This window comes from Urocampus carinirostris, chromosome 2, assembly GCF_059441175.1.
Source record: "Urocampus carinirostris isolate Australia breed hairy pipefish chromosome 2, RoL_Ucar_1.0, whole genome shotgun sequence".
NCBI classification, from domain to species: domain Eukaryota; kingdom Metazoa; phylum Chordata; class Actinopteri; order Syngnathiformes; family Syngnathidae; genus Urocampus; species Urocampus carinirostris.
Window position 1 is genome coordinate 18,491,928 of NC_142350.1, and position 21,219 is coordinate 18,513,146.

The 21,219-nt window shown below is 38.6% G+C and overlaps 1 protein-coding gene across 1 annotated transcript in view; it reads right to left on the minus strand.

The window, feature by feature from the left end:
* rims3 (regulating synaptic membrane exocytosis 3) overlaps positions 1–21,219 on the minus strand; it is a 60,895-nt gene that overhangs the window by 23,475 nt on the left and 16,201 nt on the right. The gene's annotated exons all lie outside the window — the stretch shown is intronic.

Genomic DNA, 21,219 nt, shown 5'->3' on the forward strand with positions numbered 1-21,219 from the left:
ATCTATCTATCTATCTATCTAATATGGTGGATAAAATTGAAAATGCAAAGAGAGTTTACATCTGTGCATTACTTCACAAGGTTTTGCGGTATACCACTGTATTTGAGAAAAGATTGATCAATTTAAAAGCATTGCTGGCGCAAATCGCAAATCATTGTAAGCAACAAGGAATCGAACCCAGGTCACTGTTGTGTGAGCATTAGCAATAACCACCGGTGATAGAGCTGACTTTGGAAAATATATTAGACCAGGGTTGCATTAAACGATTTTTTTTTTTTTCATAATCGATGAATAGGTCGATTATGTTTTTGATAATTCAAAAAATCAGATTTTTTTCAAAAATACATTTTTAATTTTTCTCCTTTTTTCTAGTTTTGGATAGATAGAAAAATAATGAACGAAACAACAATATTCAATAATATAAAACGATGCAAATCCAAGTGGTCTTCAAATAGCTTAAACATAAAAAAAATACATACAAATGTATGCAATACACCTAAAACAATGTACTTTTATACTTCTATACAACATCGGTCTTGAGGCGCCCTCTGCCGTAGCAAAGAGCTACTACAAGCATGTCCCCTCAACTCCACTCTTATTTGCAAAGAAATAACGTGATGAATGGTGCATAAATAGCGCAAAAGAACGTATCGATGATGAAATTCGTTGCCGACTCTTGATGGTTGATTTCAATCGATTTAGTGTTGCAGCCTTAATCTTGTATTCACACTATTTCTACTTAGGACTTCCTACTTCAAATCCAGTTTCTGTTTTTTCCATTCTCTAGCATTTGTTCCTGGGTTCATTCAATTGTGGGATAGAGAGATAAAATCAAATGCCTTTTCATATGTCATATGTACCGCTAGTTGTCTAGTGGTTAGGTTTTGGAGCTCTTACCGCCGCAACCAAGGTTTGGTCAGCGACAATTTTTGACTGATCAAACATTGCACTTTTATATACATTACAGCAGTGTTTCTCAACTGATGGGTAGGGACCCAAAAATGGGTCGCGGACCTGTTTTCAGTGGGTCCTGGGCCTTTGCCCTGGCAAAATAGAAGGAGGACAGAGGGTCAACGACACAGTAGACGGCGACTGTTTAGTCAATCAGCACCTTCCCATTCATGTTTGAGAGTGACCCCTATCTCATTTTATTTTGATTTTGTTGGTTTTATTTCCCTTTTCTGCCCATAATAACGCGTCCAAAGTGAATTGGTGATCAGGAAAAGTGGCTAAAAGTGACAACAAGGATTGATCTAAAGAACAAAATGGTTGCAAAATACAAACATACTGCACGAGTGTCTGCCATTGAAGTATTACTTGAAGGTAGAGTGAATTGGGTAATAATGTTATATTTACTAGCTTTTTTACCAGTATAGTTATCCTTGTTATACTCACAGTCGTGTAATCATCATCTGGTAAACAATTCTTAAATATTTTGGGTACAAACTCCTTTTATTAAGTGACTGTTTTTCAACAGTTTTAGGGGGTCAAGCTTATTAGCGATGAGGCTTATATGCGAGTATAAAAGGTACTTGAAGTCGTTTTTGTTTTGCTGGTTGTTTTGTTATCTGAAAAAAATGAGAATATACACTACCAATCTGTGCATTACTTCACAAGGTTTTGCGGTATACTACTGTATTTGTAATTGTCGCTGACCAAACCTGGGCGGTAAGAGCTCCAAAACCTAACCACTAGACAACTAGCGGTACATATGACATATGAAAAGGCATTTGATTTTATCTCACTATCACACAATTGAATGAACCCAGTAGTGGATTGGTCTCTCAGGAACCGTCCTCTCGTGGTTCAGATCCTACCTCTCAGATAGGACGCACTGTGTTAAATATGGTGAAATGACATCTGAGCCCTTTAATGTTACCTGCGGTGTTCCGCAGGGTTCAGTGCTTGGCCCCCTTCTTTTCAACATTTACATGCTTCCATTAGGTGACATTATTCGCAAGTACAATATCAGCTTCCACTGCTACGCAGACGACACTCAACTCTATCTTCCGTTGGAGGAATCTTCCACACTAAACTGTGGAAATTTGGAGGCCTGCCTCACTGAGATAAAAGAGTGGATGTCACTCAATTTCTTGCGTCTTAACTCTGAAAAGACCGAAATGTTAGTCATTGGTCCATCTAAATGCCGTGACTTATTCTCAAAAACTGCTGTGAACATTGACAAATGTCACATCACACAGAGTGACTCAGTTAAAAATTTAGGTGTCATATTTGACCCTGATCTAACCTTTGAGATGCATGTAAAGAAAATTACTAGAACCGCTTTCTTCCATCTTCGTAACATTGCCAAAATCCGTTCAATACTGTCTCAGTCTGATGCGGAAACTATAATTCATGCATTTGTTACCTCCCGTCTCGATTACTGTAATGCACTACTCTCCGGTCTCCCGAAGTCCAGAATCAAGTCTCTTCAGCTAGTACAAAATGCCGCAGCGAGGCTTTTAACTAGGACAAAAAAGTACGATCACATAACACCGATTTTGGCTAACTTGCACTGGCTCCCAGTTAGCCAAAGATGTGACCTCAAGGTTCTCTTAGTATTGTACAAAATCATACATGGACTTGCTCCCTCTTATCTTTCAGATCTGATCTGCCCCTATGTCCCGGTCCGATGCCTACGATCTGAGAGTGCCGGTCTTCTGGTGATCCCGAGAGCAAAGAAGTGTTCTGCTGGTTCAAGAGCGTTCTCCATCCGGGCACCGGTGCTGTGGAATGCTCTTCCCCCTGAGATCCGATCTGCAACCTCAGTGGAAATGTTTAAATCTAAACTTAAAACTCACTTCTACTCAATTGCATATGAATAATAACCTACTCTTCTTGTCGGCTGAAAAATAGTGTGTAACATAGTGTACTAATCTGTGAAGCCCTTAGAGACTTATTGTGATTAAGGGCTATACAAATAAAAATGACTTGACTTGACTTGACTTGACTTGACTACCATCTCTGCTTTAAAGTGGACAACCCTTTCATTCGATAAATTTGAAAAGTGAAATTATTTATTGATTTGTGTCGCAGACCAGTTGAGAACCGTTATCTAAGAGCGAATAAAATGTGCAACGAATAAATCTGGTATCTCTTACCGTAGTGTAGATGTAATTCCATGTGCCTGATAATTCAGTGCACATGAAATGAAATGATCTGCATTTATATAGCGCTTTTCAAGTCAATGACTTCCCAAAGCACTTTACAATGTGCTCCACATTTCCCAATAGCGGCCTTGCAGCCATGTAAGGCACTAACCTGCTTATTGGGGGTATTAGGGGTTCAGTGTCTTACCCAAGGACACTTCGACATGTAACACGGACGAGCCGGGATTCGAACTGGGATCCCTTGATCCCAAGACGAGCGCTCTACCTCCTGAGCTACTGCCGCCCCAAAAACATATGATCAAATATTATTATTTGGGAGTGCATGTTTTAATACGGTGCCTCTTATAGTGCGGGAAATACGGTAATCGATTTCTTTGCTGGAAAGACTCTGAGCTCATATTTAGTGTGTATCATTAAAGCCACTTTGACATTTGGACAGAACACTGATGAAGGCTTTCTCATTATGAGATGTAATACAGAAAAGCTGTTTTTAGCCGGCGTGCCGATTGGACGCGCCGGTGACGGCAGCGGGCCGCCGCACGTAGCAACGGTAACTAAGCACGAGCCTTCTGCCATGAAAGATTTTCGTTGCGACGTCTTCGCTGCTAAATTTGGAGCATGGAGCTTCAAACAGGTAGAGGGTAAAAATAAGACATTATTTATAGTTGAATCGGTTCAGTTATGTAAAGAGGAAGAAAATTGGGTCGGAACATTTTTTTTTAAATGATTGTAGTCACGGCCATGTTTGAGAATAGCTTATAAAACCTTGCAGGACACCTGCTTAAAAACAACAAGTAATAACATAAAAGATGAGTTTACATTGGTTGCCTAAAGCAGGCAGCTCCAACGTGGTGACCAAGAGCACCAAAGATCCCCCAAAGTCTACCTGAAGAGCCCGCGGACTGGTCCTGAAAATATGTCTTGGATCATTGTGATTTTCTAGGAAAGTTGATTCACGTATATTGAATGCGGTTTACTTATCTCTATTTTGCTACTGTGCAGATTTTCTTTGTGCCTTGTGTTTTTCATTCTGATTGACTGAACAGACGAAGATGCCAACAAAGTTGGACCTCTCCACCGCTTAACTTGCTCTAGAGCAGTGATTCTGATTTTCTGTAACGGCACCCTCAGAAGATGAAATCCTCCCGCGCCCCCACTCCTAAGAAGTCTGTCTCCTCATCCGGGTAAATTATTTTTTCATGTGGTCAGTTGAATGGTCTGCTCCACTTCATATCGCCACTTCATATTCAATCCTTATACTCTGAGCTATATGCTGGGCGTGGAGGTTAAATATAAACAAAACACTGCCAATGAGAGCACATCTGCTCCCTAGTGTAGTGGAGGTGAAATTGCATTTGTTTTTTTGGAAAGTAAAAAAAAAAAACATAACTTTTGAGGTCAGACCGCCCACGCTCCCCTTGACGGAGCCTCGCGCCCCTCCAGGGGGCCACATGCAGGTCTTTGGCGCTCCCCAGACGCTCTCTGACACTTTTTTAAGATAGTTGATAATGGAAAAATATATGGTTTATGTAAGAGAACCGTAAGGTAAAGGCAGTTTTCCATAACACCCACATGATGGCGGCAAAATATGATGTAAAGTACAGTGGATCGGGACCTCAATCCATACAGTTATTAAACAACAATAAAACAGCAAGATAGTTTTTTTTTAAATCATAATGAGACAGTACAGAGAAAATGTTGATGAAGTACATTATTTTTATTTGTTAAACAAATACTTATATCCTGTTTATTGGGTTTGTTTGATTTAATAAACAAATAAAAAAGTCTACCTTGCAGGTTTTGACCATCGCTGGTCATTTTTGGAATGCAACCCACGCGAAAAATGAGGAATTACTATCAATACAATGCAAAAGGAAGAAGGCAAACTACGGAGACCAAAGTGACCAAAGTGCACCACTTTTCTTGTCATTTTTTTTGCCCAGCTGTTCCCAAGAGTTTTGCTTTTTTGGGTTACCCGTACTAGCAAGATGGTGGACAATTATGTAAGCTCCCTCCCTTATTAATCAACTCAATGTTTTTTTTCTTAATGAATGACCTTTTTTTACTACTAGGAGTCGTTAAATAATATACAATGTGGAAAAAAAATTGAAACATTTTTCTTGGTGTCATGTTAAGTTATGTCTGATAGCACCGTCTAAAAAAGAAAGAAGCATAAAAAAATATCTAAAATCTGATTTGGCTTTCGCCATCTTGGCATTAACAGGACAAGACAATGGTAACCAATGAGAAACCATTAGCATTCTGCATGGGAAATGATTGTCACTAATGTGAAAGCTGCATGTAGCACAGGATGTCTGTTGCTGAGTTAATACCCTGCCCCTGCTTCCGTCTCATGTCAATTAATTACATCTGGAAAAAAATAAATTACAACGGTAAAAAGGCCAATCTAATCCCCTGCTTGTTTTCTCTTGGAATTTGCAAGAAAACAGAACAGAGGAATTTTTTAAATAATTTTTTCCTCATTTCAGATCGATAGTAGATTTTGTTTTTTATAATTGAGTTTGCTGTCTGTTTAAACAGTGGTCTCCAATCCCCGGGCCATGAACTCGAACTGGGCCGTGGCTCGTTTGGTACCAGGTTGCACAGAAAGAAAAACAAGTTGCCTTATTTATTATGATCCAAAAACGGACTCAAAGTTTGGGTACGCTTTATACACGAGGTTTTACGGTAGTACAATACTGTATTTGATCAGTCGCTGACCACATTTGCACAACATTGGATGCAACGGGAATAGAACCCTGATCTCGAGTAGACCAGTAATGAGGTAGATGACATGGGAAAAAGATTTAGATTTTATCTCATGATCGGACTGATTTTACAGTGCCATAGTGTTAAATACGTGGGGCCTCGATTGAAATAATCTATTGACAACATAAACTAAACACAATACCAAAATAAAATTTGCAATGTATTTATTTAATGTCCTTCAAAGTTCCATTCATCATTGGATACAAGAAAAAATGTTATTTTTTCCTCTGTGTGCTTTTTTTGCATTTATTTATATATTTAATGACGACTTTCTTTTTACTCCAATAAATAAAATGTGTTTCTGGCACCGTGAAAAGATCGTGTGGTAATGAGATAAAATCCAAAGCCTTTTTTTATCCATTTTACTGCTGGTCAAGTGGTTAGGATTCCGTGCTGCCGCGTCTTGCGTTCGATTTCCATTGCATCAATTAATTTGCGATTGTGTTCAGGAATATTTTTCGATTGAGCACGAATATACTGCGGTTAAACCTAATGTTTACCCCGCAACGACCTTTGTTTTTTTTTAGGTAAAACAAATATGTACAGCACCTGAATAAACACGGTATAACAACAGGATAACTAAAATACCTTCCATTGCACAGTATTTGACATAATAAAAATGACAGTACTGCAAATAAAAGGTGCACACATTTGTATCCAATTTGAAACTTAAAATATATCAAATCAGCGGTGTGCATTTTGCAAATCAAGGTGCTGTATAAAAACATTCATGTACAAGAATAAATGAAAATCTCCTACATATGTATGTTGCATGTACAATCTTATGACCCATGAACAACTTTATTAAAGTGATAGTTCAAATCATAAGACCGTATCGATTGCAAGAAAATAATATCGATCCACTCCAAGTACTCCGTATCGATAATATCAATATTTGTATCATTCCGCCCACCTTATATCCCTTCTGGTCTTGTGATTATACCGTGGATTTAGCCTTATTTTTCTTATTAATATTATTATTGTCGTTGATTTTGTTATTATTGTCATTATCACTAATGCTGTATTTTGGGCGGAATTCAAGAGAATGATAAGACATTAGACCTGTCCGTGGTACTGAAAAGGTTTGGGAGGAAATACATCGAAAAGATGAGCATGACAGTTGGAGCATGTTACAGATTTGTCGTACTCAAGCTCGGTAGCAAAATGTCATTGGGGCTTTGAGAGAGGAAACCTGCTGAGAAGCTCCTGCGGGGTAGCAGCCGTCCGCTGGCGCCATAAAACGGATTTGGAAATAAGCCCGTTCGGGTGTTTACATTGGCCAAGAGGAGAAGTGTGCATGTTGCTCTCAATCAGCAAACACACTCGCTGCACTCCTGAGACCCAAAACACACACACATAATTACAGTACTCCAGAGCAATTACCTGCATTGTTGATGTTATTTATTTGAAAGTTAAACGGCACAGTTACTTGACCACCCAATGTTGATATTATGTCAGCAGTATTATTTCTTCGATCGCCAGCCTAGTTAGTGATTGCTTTTATGACAACAAGCTGAGATTTTCTGCATGGACCAACGCTTTTTCAGTTATTTATTTGGATACAAAACTCTTCTTTCCCCTTCAAAACCACACAATGTTTTACTTTTTCAGGGCAATCACCATCATAAACGAACACAAATGTTAAAACATATATTGCGACTCATTTTGGGTTATTTCTTTTTTTTTTTTTTGTTGCTAAAGGAAATAGTGAAAATATATACCTCGTGACCCAATTCTGGGTTTCTTAATTTCTGCTGCTAAATGTTAATGCGGGGCAGCACGGCGGCGCAGTGGTTAGCGCTTGTGCGGCACAGTTCATGTCATGGGAACCTGTCGTGGGTTCAAATCCAGCTCCAGACTTCCTGTGCGGAGTTTGTATGTTCTCCCCGTGCTTGCGTGGGTTTCCTCCGGGCACTCCGGTTTCCTCCCACGTTCCAAAAACATGCATTTCAGGTGAATTGGCCGGTCCAAATTGTCCCTAGGTGTGAATGAGCGAATGAGTTGTCTGTCCCTGTGTGCCCTGCGACTGTCTGGCAACCAGTTCAGGGTGTCCCCTGCCCACTGCCCGGAGATGGCTGGGATGGGCTCCAGCACCCCGCGACCCTAATGAGGATAAGCGGTACGGCTAATGAGATGAATGTTAATGCACTTCTTTTCATTGCACTATTATTACAATACCCTTATATTTTCAATTTCATTATTATTACAACTTTTCTAAGCAGTATATTATTAATACTTTTGCCTGTTTATCCTGTGATCTTGTTTCTCTTTAAAGTCTTCATGACCCTGGAGTGCTATGTCTAATCTTGTTGCATACAACGTTTCACAACATTGATGGCAATGCCAATAAAGACAATTCAATTCAATTGCTTCCTGAAAATTTTAGGGATTATTTTTATTTCCCGCCACGCATTCCTTCAGAATTAAACCTTCTTGTTCTTTTGACAGATCATTTGGTCATTTGATTTCATTATTTTACTTTCACCTCCACACTGAATAATTTACATTGATAAAAGATTTTTTGAAAAAATTGGATGCTTTTGTTCCGGTGAGATTTGTGCATCTTAATAATTGGTAGTCTCTGTTTTCTATGATTTTTCTGATTTGTACAGCGCCAAACCACGACAATTTAGTTGAATAAAGTTATTAAGTAAGAAAAATCAGTATTTTTATTTCAGTTGGCTGATCACTATTATCGTTAAAATAAAGTTAGATTGCTATTATAATATATTTAATATAATGTTCTATTATCATCATTTTACATTTTTATTTTATTTTAATTGATGGCATTTTTTCTTATTTTACTCAATTTCCCCCCTGTTCCTCAGCTCCACAAATAGTCCTATTGAAAATGAACTAAAGCAAGAAATTTAATTATGTATTTCAGAGTGCAATTTTATGTATTGTTGATAGGTAATATTGCTCTAACACGGTTTAATATCTCTCTTACTATAGATTTTCTCCCAAAATGCTCTAGAATATTGCTTAATCATCTATTAAAAGGCAAAGAATACATACAGTAAAAAGAGAGAAATACTCAAAAATGAGCATTTAGGCAGAATGTATAACACAATTGATCTGATATTTAGATAATAAAATTGAACAGATATTTGAGCAAACACTTCACCATTGTAAGACTGAGGAAAACGGGTCTGTTGCAAGGGGAAAATAAAGGAAAAGGCTTCAATATTCTTGGCAAAGGCTGGTCGAAAAGTGTTTTGTAACCTCTGAATAGCAGCAGCGGGGAGCAGAAAGCTTTTAAGAGTACGGAGAAAGGTCTCAGTCTACGATTATCGAAAGTGACTCAAAAGTCGTGCGAGGGATAATGACTCAGAGACCTTGTATTCAAGGCAACTCAAAAAGAAAAATCCGCGGATGATTTCGTTTTCCCCGTCCATTATTTCACTTTTCACCTGGAGACGAAAATTGACCTACCGAAATATTTCCAGTCAAATTTCAAGTGCAAGTGAAGCTTTGAGTCATCTCAATTAGTGTTTTTCTTCGGGGGAGATCTTTCTTGAAAATGTGAAACATAAAAGAAATAACAGGATCGGAGAGATATTGCTCACATACAGAGATAAAAAAAAACCACACGCGCCCCCGACTCTATTCTAGTCCTCAAGTGAAAGCAGCCCGAGTGTAATGGGGGTTCAAGGTACATTGACTTTTTGAACGTGTTCACGTGGGATTTAGTTTTGATGATACCCTATTTGGTGCAAGACTGCTGCAGTGATATTAATAAAGGACACCGAAGTTACTCTCAGTTTATTTTGATTGGCTCTTCCATTATCAGAGATCTTAAGATAATGTTCAAATGTATTCTATGAATAAAAAGCCCGACTGTCAAATCCTGCGGATGACTGGCATACTGGATCCTTTTCCAGATTTGTTTTAAAGTGTTTTACGTTAAATCCATTTCCCGAATGATATTTAAAAAATGTATCCCCAAAAAGTGAGATTTACTTATTTTAAGAAATATGTTTCTTATGTTATTCTATTTTAAGTTTTTTCTTGAATAAAATGAGAAAAATAATCCAAAATGATCTATCATTTGGGATCAGGCATGCGACTTAAATTCACTGTAGTATTTTAAATGTAGCTTTTTAAAATATATACTTTAGGATTAGTTTAATTGAACAAATAAAGACATACTATCATTTATTTATTTTTATGCCGAGGTCGGCTCATCTGTAAAGAGAGGGATGGCGCTCTGCACGGGAAAACAACAATTACCAAATGGTGAGGGTGCTGTATCTGATTCAGATTAAGAGGCTTCTCCTGCTACTGGTAACCATGGGAACCAGTACTACCTTTTTTCATGTGGGCAAGCATAGCCATACCTGGAAAAAAAACGACAAGGCTGTACTGCCAAAGACACACCACAGAAAAATGGGACCCGACAACCCTGGTGGTTAAGGGGTCTGTGAGCTGTGAGTGAAACTTTTCCATATTACTTAGATTGTTGATGTTGTCATTTATTCTGAATATTCATTACCAGTACTGCAAGGATTCCTGTTTATTGTCAAACAATTTCACAAAACAAAAACAAATGAGAACACTACATAAACAAGAAAACAAAGGAAGTGAAAACGAAATACATAAATGTGTTAATAAGATAGAGAAAATGCTAAAAATAGGTCAAATGATTGGTCGTGTCAAGTAATTTAGTTAAATTTTTAAAATTATACAAAAGAAAAAAGTGATTTCATTTCTATATGATTCCTGCTTTCTGAATTGTTTCCTATTTAAACAGCAGCGCATAGAATTCATGAATAAGTTAAGACAATATAACCTGTTTTTTCTATGCAGCTGTTTATAATGCTTTCTTGCTCTGCCAATCAAATTAGTGTTAAAATATAGGTTACCCACAGCACACGCCCTGTTCAGATGTACCTTCACCCTTTGTTCACAAGACTACAAAATCTTGAAATTGTTCGCTGCATCACGCCCAAATTTTGCAAATTACATAACATGCATCTCATCAAAACAAATCTGTTTTTGGCTGCACCGATTCCGCCCACCAATGTTATTTCAATGTGTAGAATAGATCCTCGAGTCAAGGATTTATGCCGAGCTGGCCCCTCGGGGTGGCATTTTTTTTATTGGAGGTTCTGTCTGCGTTCTATTTATTCCCGACTATTCTTAGCAGCGTTCAAAAAGGAGCTGGCCAAGTATTTGCACAGGTTTGAAGAAGTGACTCATTCCTCCGCTGGTAGAAGTGGGTGGATCGTTCCAAACAACGATACTAGCAATACTATGCAAGTACTTGGATCGGATCGATTTTATTGTCCTGGGATCGATACTTCGTCCCTCCCCCAATTTCCTCAAAGCGCTGCTTCTCTACACAGTATTGTATTCTTTACACTGCGCACTTACAAAATTTTGTACAATGTTAGGTGTAATTGTTTTGTTGACATTGTTATATTTATATTTTCGTTTTATGGTGGTTTTAGGGTATGACTTTCTTGACTTTCACTCTAAAACCATTGTGCGTTTGAATGTTATGGTGCATTTAAGATTTGTTACAATGACAATAAACTCTAATCTAGTATAAATATTTCTTTTTATACTGGTAAAAGGACCGTGTGTATTATTTAGTGTCTCCTAGTATTAGAAAATAATCATTAATTAAATTTAGTTTTGGGTTTTGTATTTTTTGTGTAAAATGCCAGAACTTTCAACTGTAATGGGACAGTGTGTATTATTTAGCCCCTTCTATTGGCTAAAAACAACTTATAGGGGTTAAATAACGTCATTATACAAATTGTAAATTATTAATTTCCCATCTATCAGTTAAAAGGATAATTCTGTAATATTTAGTGCCTGTTAGTTTTTTTAAAAAAGCATATTCTTTGAAAAACCCCAATATTGATTTAAATAAAGTGCAATAATACAAGAACTATACTATAAACATGTATTTTTAAAAATACTTGTAGGTCGAGAAATTGAACATAACATGAGCTTCAGCTAAAAAGGAGCGGACGTAATTGTCCGTCATCTTGCTGCCATGGTTCCTGAAAAACCTCAAAAACGTCTGGCAATGAAATCAGAAGTATTTCAAGTCACTTTAAGTCTCTGCAGTTTGTATTCTTTCTTGTACTTTTTAGCACTTGTTTTCAGCTGCACTATGCAGAAATCCATGGCACCATTTCCTGTGGTGTGTCTTGGGCAAGTACAGCCTGGTGGCGCCCATTCCTTTCCAGGTCTGGTCAAATATTACACATTGTCGATTTAAACTACAAGGATAGCCATTCTCATTAATGTGGAACGTGAGATCATGCTAATTTACAAACAGGTGAAATCACTAAATAAAATTAAAATTATATGAGAGGTAAATAAATATCAATCTTGTGAATGTTGCTACAATTGAATGTTTACACCTCAAACAATTTTATGTAAGAAACATTTTAGGTGTAGTAGCATTGGTTTTTAAGTTTGTATTATAGTTATTTATGAAAGCTTTGTGCTGTGTGTATCATACTTATAATAAACTAACTCAAGGAGGAGGTCAAATTTTCATGCATGCTGGTTTAAGATCAGGTAATTGTGTAACTGTAATCCTGTGCAGTCCTTTGAGACATTTTTGTGATTAAGGGCTATATAAATAAATTTGACTTGACTTGACTTCAAGAATCATGATATTTCCAAGCAAAAAGTATCGGATCGATATTGATCGATACTAACTTGTTTTTACTTGGATTGAGTCTGCTGGGCCCAGGCCGTATTGCCGCTTTGGGGATTCAGCACACTAAGGGCCCGGTCCCACAGCCGTTTGCGTCTGTATCGCGGGTAAAATTTTGCGGGGTTTTTTTGCCCGTGGTTGCCCGCGATGGAAAATGCGCAAAACTGGCCAACCCGCTGTTCATCGGTGGTATGCCCGCAAAACAGACGCCGGCGACTGTTCCGCTTCCTCATCGCATCATTTCCGCGTGTGGACCACGGGTACATAAGCTGCCGAGCCGGCGTTATGCCGAGAAATGCATCCTTGCCGAGATTTGCATCCCCTCGCTACTACAACCACTTTAACCTCGTTTTATCTCACTTTTATATCACTTTTAGGGAATTTAATGGCGAACATATAACCAAAACCACTTCGTCTTGCATTTGTTGGGAATGTAATACAACTTAAACCATTCCGTCTTTGTATTTGTTGTGTATGTAATCGAACGGTAATGCACGCCGTATACAAATCACTTTTGAGCAGGTAACATGTTTATTTTGCCTTTTTCTATTCAAATCGCTCGTATTGAAACTGTTATGCACTCTACCATAAAGCTTATTTCTGCATAATAAGCTTTACGGTAGAGTGCATAACAGTTTCACAAACAAAAACAAATAAGAACACTATATAAATATAGTTCTCAAAAGTGATTTATATACGGTGTGCATTACCGTTCGATTACGTTCACAACAAAAACAAAGACGGAATGGTTTAAGTTGTATTACATTCCCAACAAATGCAAGACGAAGTGGTTTTGTTATATGTTCGCCATTACATTCCCTAAAAGTGAGATAAAACGAGGTAAAAGTGGTTGTAGTAGCGAGGGGATGCAAATCTCATTTCTCGGGCTGTAGAAATCATAACCGCTCAAGACACAGTCCCGTGAAGATCAAGATTTCAAGCCAATATGTTATTATTGTAATAGTTTTTCATTTTGATTTTATTGTCTTGTTATGAAATGAAAAGAAATGTCAAGAAATAAAAATGGATTAAGACGAGGTCACTACGGTGACGGGGATCCATGTTCACTCCCTTGACGTCTCGAGCACAACTGACGTGTGCTCGGCAAATCGCGCTGTATATACGCGGAGAAAGGCGTTTGACCGTAACACGCTAATTTCACGTAATAACACCACCATACAGGCGCAGAACATGCTATGACCGTGCTCCACCCACGATTACCCGCTGAAATTTCGCGTCCTACCCATGTGTAACCACGCCCTGGCCGCGGCCAGAGCACGTCATTTCCGCGTCATTACCTCTTGTGCCACCCGCGGTTAACACGTGGTCTAAAGTTTTGAGCAGCGCAAAACTTTTTCGCGCGGCCAACCGCGTGTACATTTCCGACCGCGTGTAAAGCACTGCTGTATCTCGTCTATATGGCGATCTCAAAGCGTCCAACAGCATCTGCTTCACGGGCAGAAATTTCTGGCCGTGATTCAGCCTCGATACGCCCGTGAAAGGCTGGGTGACCGGGCCCTAAAGTTTTGAGCAGCGCAAAACTTTTTCGCGCTGCCAACCGCGTGTGAATTTCCGACCGCGTGTAAAGCACTGCTGTATCTCGTCTGTAGGGCGATCTCAAAGCATCCAACAGTGTCCGCTTCACAGGCAGAAATTTCTGGCCGTGATTCAGCCTCGATACAGACGCAAACAGCTGTGTGACCGGGCCCTAAGGAGAGTCAGGTTAAAGAAGGAAATCAGATTTGAGTGTGTACATTTGCAATGCTTTATCTCCAACCCGGGCCGGTTCAGTAACCATATAGCTGCACGTATATATTCACTCGGAATTATATTCCCACGCAAACGTCTTACTACATTATTCGCTTCATCTAACTCTTCAACCCACTCGATATTCACTCTCTATGTTATTTTCTATCTCTTGCCTTCCTACTTCTGCCATGGTTATCGCCCTTGATTGATAATAGAATAGGTGTACACTAATATGTATACTTCATTTATTTTCCTGATAAATTCATGGATTCCCTCGTGGCCCGACAGAACTACATGTAAGGAAGTCAGAACCAACTACAAAAATTTTGTTAAAGTCTGCTAGCTTAAAGAGACAGTGTGTATTATTTAGGGCCTCCTATTGGTATATTTGAAAAAAAAACCCTACCAAAAACAATCAGCCTAGAGAGGTATGGGTGCTGCCAAGCTGTACTTGCCCCAGGCACACCACAGGTAGTGGTGCCCTGATAACCCTAGCGGTCAAGGGGTCTGTGAATATAGTATATGTATATATACAGAAAAATGTTTGAAATTATATTTATAGCAGAATATAAATGCACATCCAACACTGTTTGTCTATTTTCATGTTAAGGCTTCAAGTCAATATTTTTTTTTCCTGTTCCCAAAAACAAGGCAAGCTGATCAAGTTGATGTTTTCTGAGTGGATCCAATTGAGAAAATGCAGCACAAGCACAGCACACAGCCTGCAGACACAATAACCTCCTCCACTCGCTTTAATAGTCTTCATCTCCATTCATTGTATTAAGCTTCCCCTTTAAATCCTGTTATTTAATTTGAGAGGTTTGAAATGAAGCAATTGTTTAAAGGGGAGAGCATTTGAACTCAACAAACAATTCCTGATAGAATGACGTGAAAGGGTTTGCCCCCTTCCTGAATTCTGCGATTTTTGCATATTTATCACTCCCAAATATTTCAGATCATCAAACTAATTTTAATATCACAAGAGACATCCCAAAGAAATACCAAAAGGCAGTTTTGAAATGTTGATTTCATTTCTTGATGCACAATTTTGAGGCCTATCTGGCCCTATGTGAAGAAGCAAGTCGTGAGACGGATTAAGTTAAGAATTTCGCAGGTGGGCCGGGATAGGTGGAAAACAAAAATGTCGATTGATTTGGTATTTGAGTATCTTGTGATACAAAGTCTCGAAACGGAAGATTTGGCAATACACGGTTCACAGATTCCTTGACCACTAGGGTCGAAGGGGCACCACTTCCTGTAATTCAGTGCTTCTCAATTATTTCAGAGGAAGGAATCCTCTTGTGCCCCCTTACAAAGTCTGTACCCTATTCCACTTCGTATCTACACTTATTACTCAATGCATATACTCTATGCTATATGCATAGCAAGGAGGTTAAATATAAAATAAACAAAAAAACCCGCCAATGAGAGCACCACTGCTCCCTAGTGTAGTGGAGGTGCAATTGCACTTGATTCTTTTAAAAGAAAAAAATAAGTCCAGAGGTCAAACTCGCCAGCTCCCCTTTGAACAGAGCCTCAAACCCCCGTTTTTTTGCTGATTCAGTATAAGATAGCTAACACATTGTTTTTGTAAACTAATAAAAATATATTTTTATTGCCTTTTTTTTACATCTTTGATTTTTACTGCAATGGAAAAATGATATGTAAATGATTCTGTCATCTGCCTTATAAAAAAGTGCCCAATATGATTTCTTAAAAGATTACATATGTATATATATATATATATATATATATATATATATATATATATATATATATATATATATATTATCTCATTAGCTGTACTGCATATCCTTATTAGGGTCGCGGGGGGGGGGCTGGAGCCCATCCCAGCCATCTCCGGGCAGTGGGCAGGGGACACCCTAAGCTGGTTGCCAGCCAATTGCAGGGCTATATACACACACATATATATATATATATATATATATATATATATATATATATATAAATATACATATATACACTAGTTAAAATATTTATATGGTACTGTGTAAGTAAAATAAGTAAATTACTTAAACAAAAAATATTTTACAAAATGATTTGACCGTTTTATATACAAAATACTTTGTTTTTTAGTAAATTAAGAAAAGAAAACTTAAAAGTAGCAAAGTTAGGCTTTTTTTTCTCATAGTAGGCATTTTTGCAAGACTAGGTGGGAAACTGGGGAAGAAGACAATGTTTTTATTGGTAGTTATTTACCATTATACCTATTGTTGTTAAATATATATTCAAATAAATAAGCCTGTCAAGCCACATGTGGCCCGTGGGACGTAGTTTGCCCACCCCTGGGCTATTAACTAACCAAGCAGACGCAGAAGACAGGCCAAAACCCCGAGGCATGTTCTTGGCCGGTCCAAATTGCACAATCAATAGAACTGACATTCAAAACATGGCTACCTGACAAATGGGCAAATTTAGCCGTTTAAAGACCCCTGGCAAAAAAAAAAAAGAAAAAAAAATCACAGTGATTCGTATTGACCGTGTTGGGAAGGATATTTATGCTTCTTATTTTGAACCCGAAGGTTTCTGGAAGTTAACAGCGAAAGACTAAATAATATAAATACAACTTAAGCTCATTAGGTCCTTTGAGCTATGACATAGGAAGTATAAAAAAATAAATAGAAAAATGAGATTGTGTTCCTTCTTAGTGCTTTCTGTGCATTATGTACCTTTAAAAGAGTTCTTTATCACCACAAAGCATGAATTTAGAGATTATCCCTGACCACAGATTTCAGAATTTATTTAGGTACATACATATGGTCATAGCACGGCAGCGCAGTGGTTAGCGCATGTGCGGCACAGTTCTGAGCAGACATGGGGACTTGAGACTTAGTGACTTGGACTCGAGTCGACTCGAGTCGCTGTTTTTATGACTTGTGACTTGACTTGGACTTGGCAATCTAAGACTCGGGACTTGACTTGTGACTTGACTTGCCCAAGAAAAAAATACTTGGGACTTACTTGGGACTTGAAGGTGAAGACTTGAGACTTACTTGAGACTTGCACATGTGTGACTTGGTCCCATGTCTGGTTCTGAGGTCATGAGATCAAACCTTCCTGTGTGGAGATTGCATGTACTCCCCGTGCTTGCATGGGTTTCCTCTGGGCACTCCGGTTTCCTTCCACATTCCAAACACATGCATGTCAGGTTAATTGGCCAAATTGTCCCTACGTGTGAATAAGCGAGTGAGTTGTCCGTCTCTGTGTGCCCTGCGACTGGCTGGCAACCAGTTCAGGTACCTGGGCATCCCACAGGCTAATGTGAAACCTCAGGAAGACTACCACAGCCAACATCTTAAGAGAAAAAGACAAGTCCTAAAAAGTCAGCTGAACGCACTGTCAGTCATCAGATACCCTGCTGCCGAAAGGGGGATAGAAGCCACTGACATTATGACAAGAAAGCTCTTCAATGTGCACGGAGGGTTTCACCCCAATTCCAGCAACCTGAGGCAATACGCCAAGCGGAAAGAGAGGCCGAGGGCTCGTGAGCATCGATGCCACGGTCCAAGATAAAACATCGAAAATCCTTGTGTACATCGGACAAATTGCCCCAAAAGAAGTACCCTGATAAGAGTGTAGAGAAGGCGGAGCAGAAATCATGAAAGGACAAGCCCCTACATGAAATGTACCACGGTTAGATAAAGGAAGTGGTTGCCATGAAAAAATCCTACCATTGGCCGGAAAATGCAGGACTGACAGACAGCACAGACGCTCCGAAATCAGCGAACAAAGAGAGGCACAACCAAGTAGCTTGGATAATATATAGGAACATCTGCAAGCAGTATGATATAGAAGTACCCATATCCCAACGGGCTGTCCCACAGATGGAGAACAACAGGACCAAGATCTTGCCGGACTATAGCTTCCAGAATGGCAAGCAGCTTGTAACTAACCAACCAGACATAGTGGCGGTGGATACAAAGCAGAAGAGGGTGGTGATAATAGATGTACAGCCGTTTGAGACTTCATGTGATTAAGTGCTAAACAAATAAACATGACTTGACTTGACAATCCCAGCTAACGCCAACATCAGGAAGAAGGAACACAAGAAACTGGAAAGCAACAGGAAAATATCTAAAGGTCAAGACCAGAGTGCTCCCCATGGTAGTGGGGGCACTCTGGGCGGTAACCCCCAAACTGGAAGAGTGGCTCCAACAGATCGCAGGAACAACTTCTGAAACCTCAGTCCAGAAGAGCACAGTCCTAGAAACAGCTAAGATACTATGCAGAAACCTCAAACTCCCAAGCCTGAGTTTGATACAGACACCACCCCACCATGGGTGAGAAGGATTTATATATTTATATATATATATATATATATATATATATATATATATCGGTTTTCAAATGAGTGTGTCTCTACGTGTGTTTTCCTGTTGACATATGGTAACTCTGCTAGCCTTGGCAGCACTAATGTGTGGCGGTGGCCCACACACCCCTCTAGTCACGTGTCCGCAGACTTCCTGATTATGACGCAATAATTTTCAATTCAACATGCACCCTTAAATGGACAGTGTGTATTATTTAGTGCCTCCTGGTGGTAAAAAAAAACTTTCACAATGGTACATAATAAACAAAAATCCATGAACTATCATGTACACATGTATCTCGTAAAATACTTTGAGAAATTTGGATTTATTTCCAATAACATATTCCTCACCTAGAGGCAGCTGACATGATTGTCTGCCGTGTTGTTGCGACGGGTACGCGCAAAAGCCAAAAACCTTGCTAAAGGCTGACCAAGAATCATTGAATATAAATTGAGTGATTTGGTCATTTTGAGACGCCAAAGTTTGTATTCTTCCTTTTGGTTGCATAATACACTGATATCTAGTGCTCAAATTATACACACTGTCCCTTTAAAGCAAATATTTCTTGGCTAAATAAAATACATTGGCCTTTGAAGAAAATCGCCTAGCACTCATAAGAAAAGGTTGAGAAATGTCACACTTGATTCAGACCCACCTGATCGATTTTATTTGATTTTTTTATTCGACGCCAAAAATGAAAAAGAATCGTGTGAGTATTTCTGTCACCCCGGCACGACTCCAAGCATGTAATTATTCCCACGGGAGGCAAACGAGAACACAACGTCTCCGGCGTTATTATATGTACCACGTGCAAGCGAGCTGTTAAACCTGGAGATGCATGCTAATGATTCGTGCCTCGGGTAAATTAATATTTATTGATTAAGTTATTCTGCAAAGATGCAAAAAAAGACTTAATTTTTAAGAGTTATTTCGTACAAAACAACCACATTTTTGAGCAGTATTCAATTAACACAATTTTAAGACATGTTTTAACCAAAATAAATCATTTCCTAATTACGATTTGTTGTTTTGTACAACGTGATACGATTTGTGGGCTCAGCGGAAAGAAAATGACTCCATTTTTAATTAATGTTATTTGGAACAAAGACTTGTTTGGGGGCGTTTTTCGTGACCAAAGAAATCCAAATTTTGTGGTTTCTTTCAATCAAAATAGTTCATTGTTTGGAGTGTGTCTGAAGAAAATAAAAGAGATAACAAAATACAACAAAACAACAAGACTGCAAGGAAATTAAAGAAAGTTTTTACGGTTGTGTTAAAAAGACTATCTTGGTATTTTTTTTTAACTATTTGAGGAACATCACAGTTTTGGGTTTGGTTGTGTTTCACTATTAGCTAATGGTAGCTAGCACGAATGGGTGGAGAGAGGGGGGGTCGTGGCTCATAAAGGTACATGAAACCAACTCAATCAATGGGGAAAACGTAAGCACAGAATTGAAAAGTAAAAGTGTGCTTGATTTTCGTCTTTTTATTTGTAAAGTTATTGTGGAATACGCCATGCCTGTGGAGGAGAAAAGAAAAACACCTTCGACAGTACACAGAAATGCGGTAGGCGATCTTGGAGTGGTTCGAAGCCCAGAGACAAAATGGATATGGATTGTCTTGTCTGTATGTTTGTTTGCAAGCTCTCAAAATTGCACAAGCCAAGAAATATGATGGTTCAACACATCCACAGGTTGGTGTACATGATTTCTTCCATTTATTTTGTTATGTGGCAATTTTAAAGCGGTTTTAGGTATTAGCCTCTATGCGAGTATACACGGTATTTTGTAACTACAGATGCTCCCTTACATTCGACTCATGTAAAACGGTAGATACGAACATTTTTTTCGGGATGTCGAAAAAAATACACGGACATTGCTGTAAGTTAGATTTTGTATTGTGTGCACATTTTTCCTGAGTACAAGACAGTACTGAATTGCTTCTTTCCGCCGCTACCGGCATGTGGCGGTGTGAGGGGTCACCCAGCATCTCCCTAGAAGAAAACAAATCTGCTTCCTCTTCCTAATTCGTGTGTAAACATCCTATACTGTCTATGTCTATACAATCTCCAGCGCGCTTTGACGTTTTTATTGTTTAATATCTCGTGCATCCATTCAATATGTTTGGTATAAAGTGTAAAGAAGAGGCGAGCTGTTTCTTTTGAAATGAAAGTGGAATGAGAAAGCTTGATGCTGTTGAGAAAATGGTTGGAACGCTTTTTTTCGGCCACTTTTTACCACAGAGGAGGAAGTCGATTAACTGTTAAAGCTCATCTTCCAAAAGTAAGTTAAACTCAACTTTATTTATCGAGTATATTAATTTATATAATGTTTATTTTTTAGTACAGAACAATACAGGTTACTTATACAAACCTTAATCATACAAAATATAGCACTAAAGCAACTTACGAACAAATTCAACTTACGAACAAATTCAACTTACGAACGATCGTCCGGAACCTATCTTGTTCATAAAAAGATTTAGATTAACGCGCTTTTTTTCTGTTTCAGTAATCTAGGGGGTAACTAATAAACATTTTAAGTGAAGTAACAAGTATCTATAGCTACCATATTTTCTG